Source organism: Cibotium barometz, chromosome 11 (genome assembly GCF_041138505.1).
Source record: "Cibotium barometz isolate CiBa-2024 chromosome 11, ASM4113850v1, whole genome shotgun sequence".
Classification (NCBI taxonomy): Eukaryota; Viridiplantae; Streptophyta; class Polypodiopsida; order Cyatheales; family Cibotiaceae; genus Cibotium; species Cibotium barometz.
In genome coordinates this window covers 31,934,723-31,946,011 of record NC_141056.1, presented here as the reverse complement: position 1 = coordinate 31,946,011, position 11,289 = coordinate 31,934,723, and positions in this window count along the sequence as shown.

Here is an 11,289-nt window from a genome sequence, read left to right as displayed (position 1 = left end):
CATAGCAATAAAAGATTGCCTCACTAAAGGCATTAGAGCTACTATCTATAAGATTAGCACATTGGTGCGTTGGATTTCTTCAAAAGAGATAAAGAGAGACACTTTGGAGACAGCGCGTTTAAACTCCATAGAGGCAGTCTGCATGGTAGAGAAGTTTTTCCCTACAAGTTTATTAACAATCCAGATGCATCTGCTAGTTCATGTTGTAGATGAGGTTGCAGTTGCTGGAACAGTCCATTCAAGATGGATGTTCTTTTTGGAGAGGTTTATGAAGACATTAAAGGGATTTGTTCGCCAAATGGCTCGCCCGGAGGGTAGTATGTCAGAAGGGTGGCTGATACAAGAGTCCTTTGTTTACATCACTGAATATTTAAGTTCTTCAGATCTAGAGATACCTCGACTATGGTCTCAAGAGTCTAACAGGCGAGTCATTTGGTGAGGAACCTCAAGGCCAAGGCATTAAGAGAAAGATGGATAACAATTTGAGGGAAAAAATCAACAAATTTTGCATCTTGAACTCTCATGTAATGGAGAAGTGGATTGAGACATATGAAGCTCTCAAGCGACAGCGAGTACAAGATCATTTAAGTTTCAGAAGGAATCACACTACAAGAAATCTCCCATATCCAGAAGGTATGCAAGCTCTTCCAGACTTTCCCACAGGTAGATGGCTAGAAGCACTACAAGACAATGCTGCCATACACGCGTTTCATACACGCGATAAATTACGAACGCGTGTATGGTCGCGCTTGTATTTGAATAGAATCGGGCGCGTGTATTTTAGCATTTAAGTTCGCGTGTATATTTGCATTTATCAACGCGTGTATAAACGCGTTTATATACACGCAGTAATACACGCATAAATACACGATAATATTCACGGGATAATACTCGCTATTATACACGGATAAATACACGCCACTATACACGGATCAATACACGCATGACAGAGAAAAACTGAAGAAAATTTGAATTCCTTAACAAAATTAAAAACTATTTTCCTTAAACCATCTCATAGTACATTACAGTATACATCATTACACAATCCCACTACATGCATTTACAACAATGAAATATATTCAAAAATAAATCATGCATATGAGATGATAGAAATGTCATCAATTTAGAACATACAGTGACGGATTGGTTAGGGTTCGATCTCATCTTCAATAAGATCCATCCTTGCCAAACGATCAACATCAATATCCATTTGATCAATTGGTAAGGCTACGATTAAATTTATTCCACTATCGATATTCTGTACTCCATTGATAATGGTATCGATGTCCTGATCATCCTCATCAACATCACCATCATCCTCAATGGTAGGGTCATTCTCATGATCATGAGAAATGGCATGCTCATCCTCATTATCACGATCATCTCTTATTTCTTGATCATCGATCACAACATCTTCAATGGCATGTTCGACGTCATCTTCATTGCGGCTTGTTACATCCTCCATATGCTCCATATCAGTGAATGTATTATACATCACTTTGGAACGTGGTGCAATAGGGATGACGTACCACCATTTGATGTCATGCACCATTGGTAGATAGATAACCTACTCAAATACACACAGTACAGTAATTAATTAGCATATCAAAAGTCAAGGGGTACGCGAGCTTAGATATATATGTACATGAAACACACTAGTAAAAAAATGCATACCTGCTCACATTGTTGTGGCAATACGAGCCTATCTTTCTTTGTTTGCCAGAACTTTGTAGAGTCAATAGTTACATATCCACTTGCATGGCGTTTTATCGTTGCATCAGGCCCTTTTTCTACCACGTTCATTTGCCATTTGACATCCAAAACATACACAAAGAAGCGACGAAAGTCAAGCCTAAATATGTCTTGGATTATGCCACAATAATCATCCATTTTTCCATTAGCTCCCTCAAAGCTACTAATGACACCGCAATCTTGTGTATTTCTCTTTCCAAGCAGGAGTGTCTGCGGGAATTCTCCACATGCCATCATCCGATCGATGTGAGGAATGCCATGACATGAGCTCTGCTATGGATTTGCACTTGAACATGTGTTTGATGCGAGGAATTATAGGAAAGTGTCGCGAGACTTTACGAGGTACATCAAAACTCTTCATATCTGTTCTGTACCTTGCTTCACCACAAGTGGGACAATGTAGAGCCTCCTTATGCGTCCCACGAAAGAGAATGCAATCATTGACGCATGCATGTATTTTATCATAATCCAGTCCTCCAAGAGATGTCACATAGCGCCTCGCTATGTCTCTTGAGGTGGGTAGTCTATTTTCCTTTGGAAGCATGTTTGATAATAGCCTGCATCCAATATCATCAATTATAATTAGTCTTAAATCCTAAACCTTAAACCACTAATTCAAATTTGTAAGTTACAATGCTTACTTCAACAATGCGTCAAGACTTGCATTGCTCCATCCATAAACTGTTTGTATATTAAGTAGTTCAAGTGAAGCACGTAAAACTGAGAATGTGCACCCTTCAAACACCGGTGTCGATGAAGCCTTATAAAGATGCTCTTGTTCCATATCATCGTCGTCCATACCTTTGGGATCATCCTTAAAAAGATTCCGCACCATATCATCAAGCACCTCCTCTTCCACAACTTCGTGGGGTGCAGGGCTATTGTCGTCCCTTTCCCACTCATCTCTGACAATAGATCCCGAAGCTCCAGCATCATCTCGTCGACGCTTTACGTGCTCTCGTCGCGCGTAGGGTACCATGTTAGGGTGTGGTACTGCATCCTGCTTCAATTTATCAAATTATATGTTACAACTACTATTAATTTAATTTGGATCGATGTGAGTCATTTGAATACCATCAATTTACATCTACTCACCTCTAAACCTGTTTGATTCCATTCTCCATACATGGAGATGTGATTCAAGGTAATTCGACGTGCTCGTACAATGCATCCTTGACATCGATTACACATACATTTGATCCGTTGTCCCAACCACACATCGCGATTACGATGACGCATTGTCTCATCTTCCCCAGAACTGCTTGAAGAGGTTGATGACATCCTGTGTACAAATCAGAAAACACAAAATCATTATATGTTTTTAATGAAAGCACAAAATCGCGTGTATTGACGCGGCTACCTCCTAAAAATTGTGTGTATTAACGCGGCTAATTCCTAAAAATCGCGTGTATTCACGCGGCTAATTTCTGAAAAATGCGTGTATCAACGCAGCTAAATTTACATACACGCGAACATACCTGCGCCTATAAACGCGAATATAAACGCGGCGGTATGTTTAAACTAAAAACAGCCCGCCTTCCCCAAATATAGATTTTGAACTGAGAAATCAACAGTGCATGCGTTTTCGCCTGTTTTCGCCTCTTCCAACAGCAAGGAGGGAGCAGAGAAAGGAGCACACACACGGGAGAAGGAGGGAGCAGAGAAGGAGCAGAGAAGACTCACTTTTTCAGAGGTGAGTCACTTTGTCCTGTGCCTTGTCTCTTTTGTCAGATTTGTTTACTTTGCTCTTTGTTCTTTGGGTTTGTCTTTTTGCACACTCGTGGGTTACTGCATCCTGACAGGGGCGACAATGGCTGGTCCTTTTATAAGGACATTCTGTCTTTGTCGGGGGGTCGGTCTTTTCGAGAAAGTTTTTTCGCAGGTCGCGTGTAAGAACGCGTGTAGAAGCGCGTGTAACCTGTCTGCAGATTATGTTCACGCGCCTATACACGCGTTTTCTGACGGGTGTATACACGCGTTTTCTGACGGGTGTATACACGCGTTTCTGCAGACAGTTTCAGATTTCATGATTTGCAAGCAATTGACTTGAATGATTTAATTTGTGTGAGTCAAGAGACAGCCCATGATGTACATGAAGATGTTTGTTGCAGGTTCTTTATGGATATTCCAGGTTCTTCATCCGATCCATTTGCGTACAGCAATTGGTTGATGGAGATGATGAATCACTTTGGGCGCCAACCTGGTCCGGTTGAGCTTACAGAGTATATGTATGCCCATCCCCCTCCTTCCCTGCCTGGTGTCTATACTCCTACCCCGAGTATCCAGGGCACTCCAGTGCCGTCTATTCCTCTGAGTCCGACGAGACGGCATGCAGCTTCTCCTCTTCCACGTCCACCGAGGAGACATACCTCGTCCCAGACACACTCACGTACACCCTCACAGCCACCATCACGTGCTCCCTCAGAGCCACCGTCACGTCAGGGCTCACAGCCACCGTCACGTAGACAATCCCCCAGTCGTGACTCCACCCGCAGCAGTAGGAAGAGTGGGAGTGGAGGATGCGGCGGGTGCTTTGGTGGGGGAGGTGGGGGAGGTGGGGGAGGTGGGGGAGGTAGTAGGGCACGCGGTGAGAGAGGAGATAGAGGGAGAAGAGTTAGAGGAGACAGTTCGGAAGAGGAGGAGATGAGAGAGATGGAGAGAGTGGTTTGCTATGATGTGACGGACAGGGGCGGGATAGTGATGGATGCGAGGGGGAGGGAGGTAATGGAGTACATGCGTGGGGTAGTATCAAACTCATATAGAAATTGTTTTATTAAATTTAAAGATCAAAATAGCCGATTAGTTGGGGAGGTGATAGAGGCTGTACATAGTCAGTACCCCAATCCCCCACATGCTACATTCTCGGATGTATGGGGAAGGACGCGAATAAGGGAGATCTTAAGTAATAAAAGATCTCACCTTAAAAAACTCGCGTACGATGACCGGCTAAATGTAGCTGCGGGTGGCTATCCTGCCGAGAAACCTGCCACTGCGCACAAACGCGAGTGGAAGGAGGCAAAGAAACGAGCAGAGGGTGGCGTGAAGAGCAGGCAGCATGTGGAGGCACGACGGATCCAGATGGAGACCGTTGGATCTTCGCATTTCGGATCTGGCGGCGTCGAGTCATGGGAGGCAGAGTTCGTAAGTATCCTGCCACTTTATTTGATTGTTTACTTAATTCATTGATTCTATGAATTGTTTTAATCTTACAAATTGTGTTGATTATGATACAGCGACGGGTTACGGGGAGGAAGCCCACAACCCACGATACTGCATATGCTCGCCGGCATAGCAGACGTGACACGTGGGCCATCTTCAGAGCCGAGGGACGTATTACGGACGCGCAGTTTGAGTTGGCCATGAGACCATACGGTCGACAGGTACTTGAAAATTCGTAACGAATGGTTTTGGTTTATTGAATTGCATATATATATACTTATATACTATATATTACTTGAACAGGCACAAGCTGCTGATGATCCACCGGCCACCGCTGCAGAGGGTGGACGTGAGCACTACTCCTCGGACATTCCGACCGATGCGAGCTCATCTGAGCATGGGGGGAGCACCGAGTCATCATCTGGGTCTGAGTAGTACTCAGACTTGTAGTATCACATTCCATATTTAGGATGTGATTGTATATATTTTTTTGTAAACTCAAGCCATGGGCTACTTCGAGATATGGACTCCCTTGTATACATGTATGAAATTTTGATAGTAATATTGAATTGATTGATCGATAGTATTACATTCATGTCTGTCTTGAATCGTGTAATGACAATGTATGCATTCATGTCGTTCTTATCTTAATCTCCCTCGTGTATATATTCTTCGTGGATGGTCTAATGGGATGGTCTAATGCACCAAAAACCCTAAACCAGAGAGTGCTATTGGGTGCTGGAATGCTGGAACAGTATTCAGGCACCAAATAGCACTCTCTGGATTTTTTTTTTTGCTCTCTGTTCGCGTGTATAAACGCGTCAAAACTGCTAAAATTTGCGTGTATCTGCGCGGATACCCTGGAACTTACGCGTGTATTAATGCGTATAAACTGGCAATAACGCGTGTATAAGCGCATCTAAATTACCAAAACGCGTGTATAGACGCAAGTAAAAACGCGTCTGGGACATTAGAACTGAACAGGATGCGGCTATACACCCGTGTATAAGCGCGTCTAATATAATAAGAAGCGTGTATAGCGGCGTGTATTAATGCGTCTGTGTAAAAAAACGCGGCTACACACCCGTTTATACGCGCGTCTGAGAGGTACTGTACACGTGGTTTTACACGCATGTCTCTGGCCGCGATTATACACGCGCTGATACACGGGCCCGCTACTTTTTTTCACAAGTCATTTTTAGCGGCTAAGAGCGCGGGTATGAGCCCGATCCCTTGTAGTGAAGCTACAATTTTAGAAGCCAAACATGCTGGTTTAACTATAACAAAGGAGGAGGAGGAGCTTACAAAAGGATGCGATTGGCATGTAAGTGTTTAAGTTCTACATGTCTCTCTTTTTTTTATCTACATGTCTCAGTTTTTGTTTGTCCATCAACAATCTTTATGTGCTATTTGTAGTATCACAAATATGGGGCGTTTTGGTCACATGGATGTCATTTTCGAGTAGAACGAATAGACCAAAGAAGAGCAACCTTTGATTGTGGTGTCACAGCACAGTTTGTTCAAGAAAGTCGTGCAAATGCAAGTGATGATAACACAATTACTGGAATGCTTGATTACTTTGGAACCATTCAAGACATATTAAAGGTTGGCTTCAGAAGTTTTGAGTTGTTTATCTTTGATGTGAAGTGGTTCAAGGTAATCACAAATGGGCCACATGCAACTGTACGTAGAGACAAGAGTGGCCTCATCCAAGTGGACTCCACAAAGGTATGGACCGATCAGCAAGATACTTTTGTGCGCCCAGAGCATTGTGAGCAGGTTGTCTTTAAAGCGGATCCAAAAGATCCACGCTGGTGGCTATTTGTGGTTCAAGTCGCCCCCCGCAGTGAGTAAATTTTTGAAGAATTAGAGCTACAACAGGGTGATGTGGATTCACAAGGTGGTGGGGAGCAGCAAGAACAAGCCGATATCAACAATGAAGAGGAGCAAGCAAATGAAGAGAAGCAACTAGAGCAAGATCCAAATGAAGAGGTGCAAACCAATGAAGCTGAAAAACCTGTTGACGAAGAAGATATAGATGAGGAGGACATCCTTCATCAAGGGACTTTTAATGATGAGGATGCTGAAATGTACATAGACATAGATCTATTTGGGGCTACTGATCTTAATGAGGATGATAGAATAGATAATGATTTTTAAAATGATGTATCTTAATGATTATGCAAATAGTTATGACATATTTGTAATGATTTTATGACATTGAAGGTGCAAATTGATATGGTTTACCATTGTTGATTAGGGAAGTTAATGTTTGTCATATGGTCCTTTCATTGTTTACCATTGTTAATGTTTACCGTCATAATCACTAGTGCAGTTGCAAATTGATATGATTTTACCATTGTTGTTTATCATTGTTAATGTTTGTCATATGGTTCTTTCATTGTTTACCATGTAATTTTCATTTCGCACAAGTTTGTCATATGGTTTTTTGTCCAACAGGCCATTGGTGATGACTCACCGCCGCTCGACTACAGTCCTGATTTCTCATTTAACCCTACACCGCAGGGCATGAGTCCCCAGCAGTTATATGGTTTTCTCTCGTCCATGACTCCAGAGCAGAGAGCCATGGCTCAGACTTATTGGGGTTCTGGAGAGCAGGGACATCTGCCTCACCATCTGGCTTCACGACGGCAGTTCCCACACCCGTAGGTACGACAGCAGCTCCCACACCTCATACCACATAGCCTTCCACTCCTCTTACAGCTCGATCTACCACCTCTTCACATAGACGTCGCTCACGTAGTAGGTCTTCAGGGGGAGGTTGTTGTGGTGGTAGTGCCACAGATGCAGTGACACCACCACCACGTGAGCATCATCCTTCGCTCTCATTTGTTGATAGCACACCCATAGGTTCACCTTCCACTCCCTGGGGTGCACATGACCATGACAACAGCAAGATATACACAATTAGGGATGGGGCACCTATAATGAATAGTGCAGGGAAGGCAATGAAGACACGAATTCGACAATTGTGCACTATACAGTTTCACAACTCTGTTATGACTAAATGGGATCAGCAAGATAAGGAGAAGAAAAATTACATAAATACAAAGATAAAGCAAGAGTTTCAGCCATCTGACCCTATGAATGTCATCTCTAATGAGTGGATACAATATACAGCTCGCATTTTGATGGGGCATCATAGGTTAGAGGCGAGGGATGCATTTAGAGAGGGGAAAGAGAAACCTGTTTGGCTAGATGATAGGGAGTGGGAAGCCATAGCTCAGGAGCTCATAGAGACACCAGAGAGGTTTCAACAACAAAGAGAGGCGGCAAGGACAAGACTCCAAACAGTAGGGGCTTCTCATCTTGGGAGTGGTGGTTACGAAACCATGCGCCATGAATTTGTAAGTATTTGTAGCAATTTTGTTTATCTCAATGTATGTATGTGGGCTAAATGTTGATTTCTAAAAGTTGTAATTGTTAATCGTTTATGCAGGAGTTGGCCATGAATCGAATCGCCCACCAAGTAGGCGAGAAGAGAAGTACACTCACAAACATGGCCTTGTGGCCTTATTTGAGATGCTTGAAGAAGAAGGAGAGACCATCAATTGGGAGGCATTACCATAATGTAAGACCTTCAAACTATTGGTATATGATCAAAATATTCTTGAGTATTAATGTTTAAGTTCTTGTTTATCTGAAAAATAAAAAAACGAGCACGGTTGTCTTTTGTGCTCTATTTTAGACAGAATGGTGCTGTCTGTTTACTACTGTTGAGTCGTGTTCACTGCAGGCAGCCAGGCAACACCATTCTGTCTATAAAAAATTTTTTGCTGTAGCGTCGGTATATTCCCCGGTATAGGTACCGGTATATTCACCGGTAAATCTGTCGGTATATATGACGGTACTGTCGCCGGTATATGTGCCGGTATTTCTATCGGTATGCTTGCCGGTATAGGCGTCGGTATATATGACGGTATGCTCGCCGGTATAGGCGTCGGTGTACTGTCGATATAGGCGCCAGTATAAGCGTCGGTATTAATCCTCGACGCTTATACCGACGTCGTCGTTCCGGTGCAGATATCGACGTTTATACCGATGTGACGGGGCTTTTTTAGACCCCGTTTAATCTCGGGGGGTGCACCTCAAAAAATGTAAGTCTACCACGTGCGATCATTAGGTGGGGTTTTTTTAATCCAAAATATTGGGTAAATTTACAGAAATACAATTACAAGAGGGGTATTTTAATTGTACTTTGGAAAAAAACCCGTAAGTCTATAAAGAAGAAGGGGTAGTTTTATCAGCTCAAAATTCACAGATAAGGGGTTTTTTAAATACCCCTTGAACGCACGTCGTAGGAGGGGCTTTCATATAGTGCACCCCCCGAGCATTTAATGACGTCGTTATAAGCGTTGGTATTAGGTTATCATGTAGTAGTGTATCTAGCTTTTTCCACAATTGGGTTTTTACAAAATTGAACCTTAGTTCAATGCTTTTAAAGCATCTCATCAAACATAAACCTTGCCCAATTAAAATTGGTAGTGGGCCTTGTAAGTTGTTACATAAAATGACGATGTGCACATTTACACCTATACATTAATCTCGTGCCCACTTGCATATTCCATTAAACTGAATCCTACACAAATTGAATTAAACATATTTTTGTAAGATTATTAATTCATAAAAATATGAATAAACATATACCTGTAACAGTCCTCCTGTTTGGGAAGCAATTGTCCTCAATTGTGTAAAGAAAATGCTACAACAACAAAAATAAATCTCGTGCGACACTAAAATTGGTGATGCTCGCACCATCATCAAATCATAAATAACAAATAATAATAATAAGATATAGACAAGATCCCTTATGTGTGACACACACACATTGCTCATCACCTATTTCTATAAATATATCCCAGTATGATACATTGATAGGCACAAACTTAGCATATATCCACCACTTGTTTCACTATGATGAGAGTATCGCTATGTACACATCATCTAGCATGGTGTGAGTTGCCACTTGTTACACCCCAATGAGCATGGCACATCAGTTGCATAAACCACTTGTTTCACTTTGACCGTGTGTAGTTGTAAGCATAGTTCACTTGTTTCACTTGACCACAATACAGTAAGCATGGCACTACTTGTTGCACTTTAACAACATACACCCATCAAGCATGGTCTTAAGCTATGCCAATACCACTCGGTAATCAGTATTTAATGTGGAGTCACCCACGATACCAATTCACTAGCATGGCACACTAGTGTCCGGGCGTCCCCGTACAACTAAAGGATGGACATTATGTAACATCCCTCCTGCTTGGATAAGCAACTGACCTCAAATGCTTATTTGCTTATGTGAGAAAAGGAGATCAATTGTCATATACTATATATATACTTATGTGAGAAAAGGAGATCAATTGTCATATACTATATAAATTTAAGTATGTTCCCTAAAAAAAGACATTATATCAAGGACTTCTATGTGTAATAAATTCTAGTGTCCCATACCACCAGAAATAAATTCTATGTGTCCCATACCACCAGAAATAAATTCTATGTGTAATAAATTCTAGTGTCCCATACCACCAGAAATGATTCCACACAGATGTAGAGATAAGTATGCATCGGAATCCTTCACTTAGGATTAATCTCGTGTCCCATACCACAAGATTAATACATAGTGAGAAATTCATAAAGTATAATTCAAGATGGAAGGGCCAGTTCCCTCAAGAGGTTCTACTTTTGATGCATAAAAACTCTACTTGAGTTTACCACAAAGTGTTAAATAATCAAATGCAATAAATATGTTACCCTCAAGAGTCTGAGTAGTCATCGGGGTATTCTTCTTCTTCATCTTCATCGGTCATATTGAGTCCTAATGAAATAAACTTTGACTTTCGTGAACAATTTGATGCGATGTGTCCAATCTTGTTACACCTGTAACACTTCTTGGAATCATGTTTATTAGCTTTTTGAGAATCATCTATCTTATTGTTAATACCTGTGTTCTTATGGTCATTACGAGATGTGTCAAATGATTTTGGAGAGGTTTTAGGGCTCAAAGATGTTGATTCCGAAGTTTGAGGAGTCATTGTTTTCTTAGAAAAAATATTTTTCTTTTCACAATTCAAAACTAGAGAAATAGCTGAACTCGAAACATATTTACCTCAGATTGAATTGTAGGTTTCAAACCTACTATGAACTTTCTTCTTTTATCCTTGGTGTGAACCTCCTCGATTACCTGCATTTGTAATAAGGTTTGCCAAAACCTGTCCACATAAGTTGATACATTTTCTGTGTTAAGTTGTCTGAAGGTAGACCATCGTTGTCGAGTCTTAGTTTTTTATCGTGAAGGTAGGAAATGTTTCTTTAAGAGTTTTTAGAAATTTTTCCATGTTGAAGGTCTAT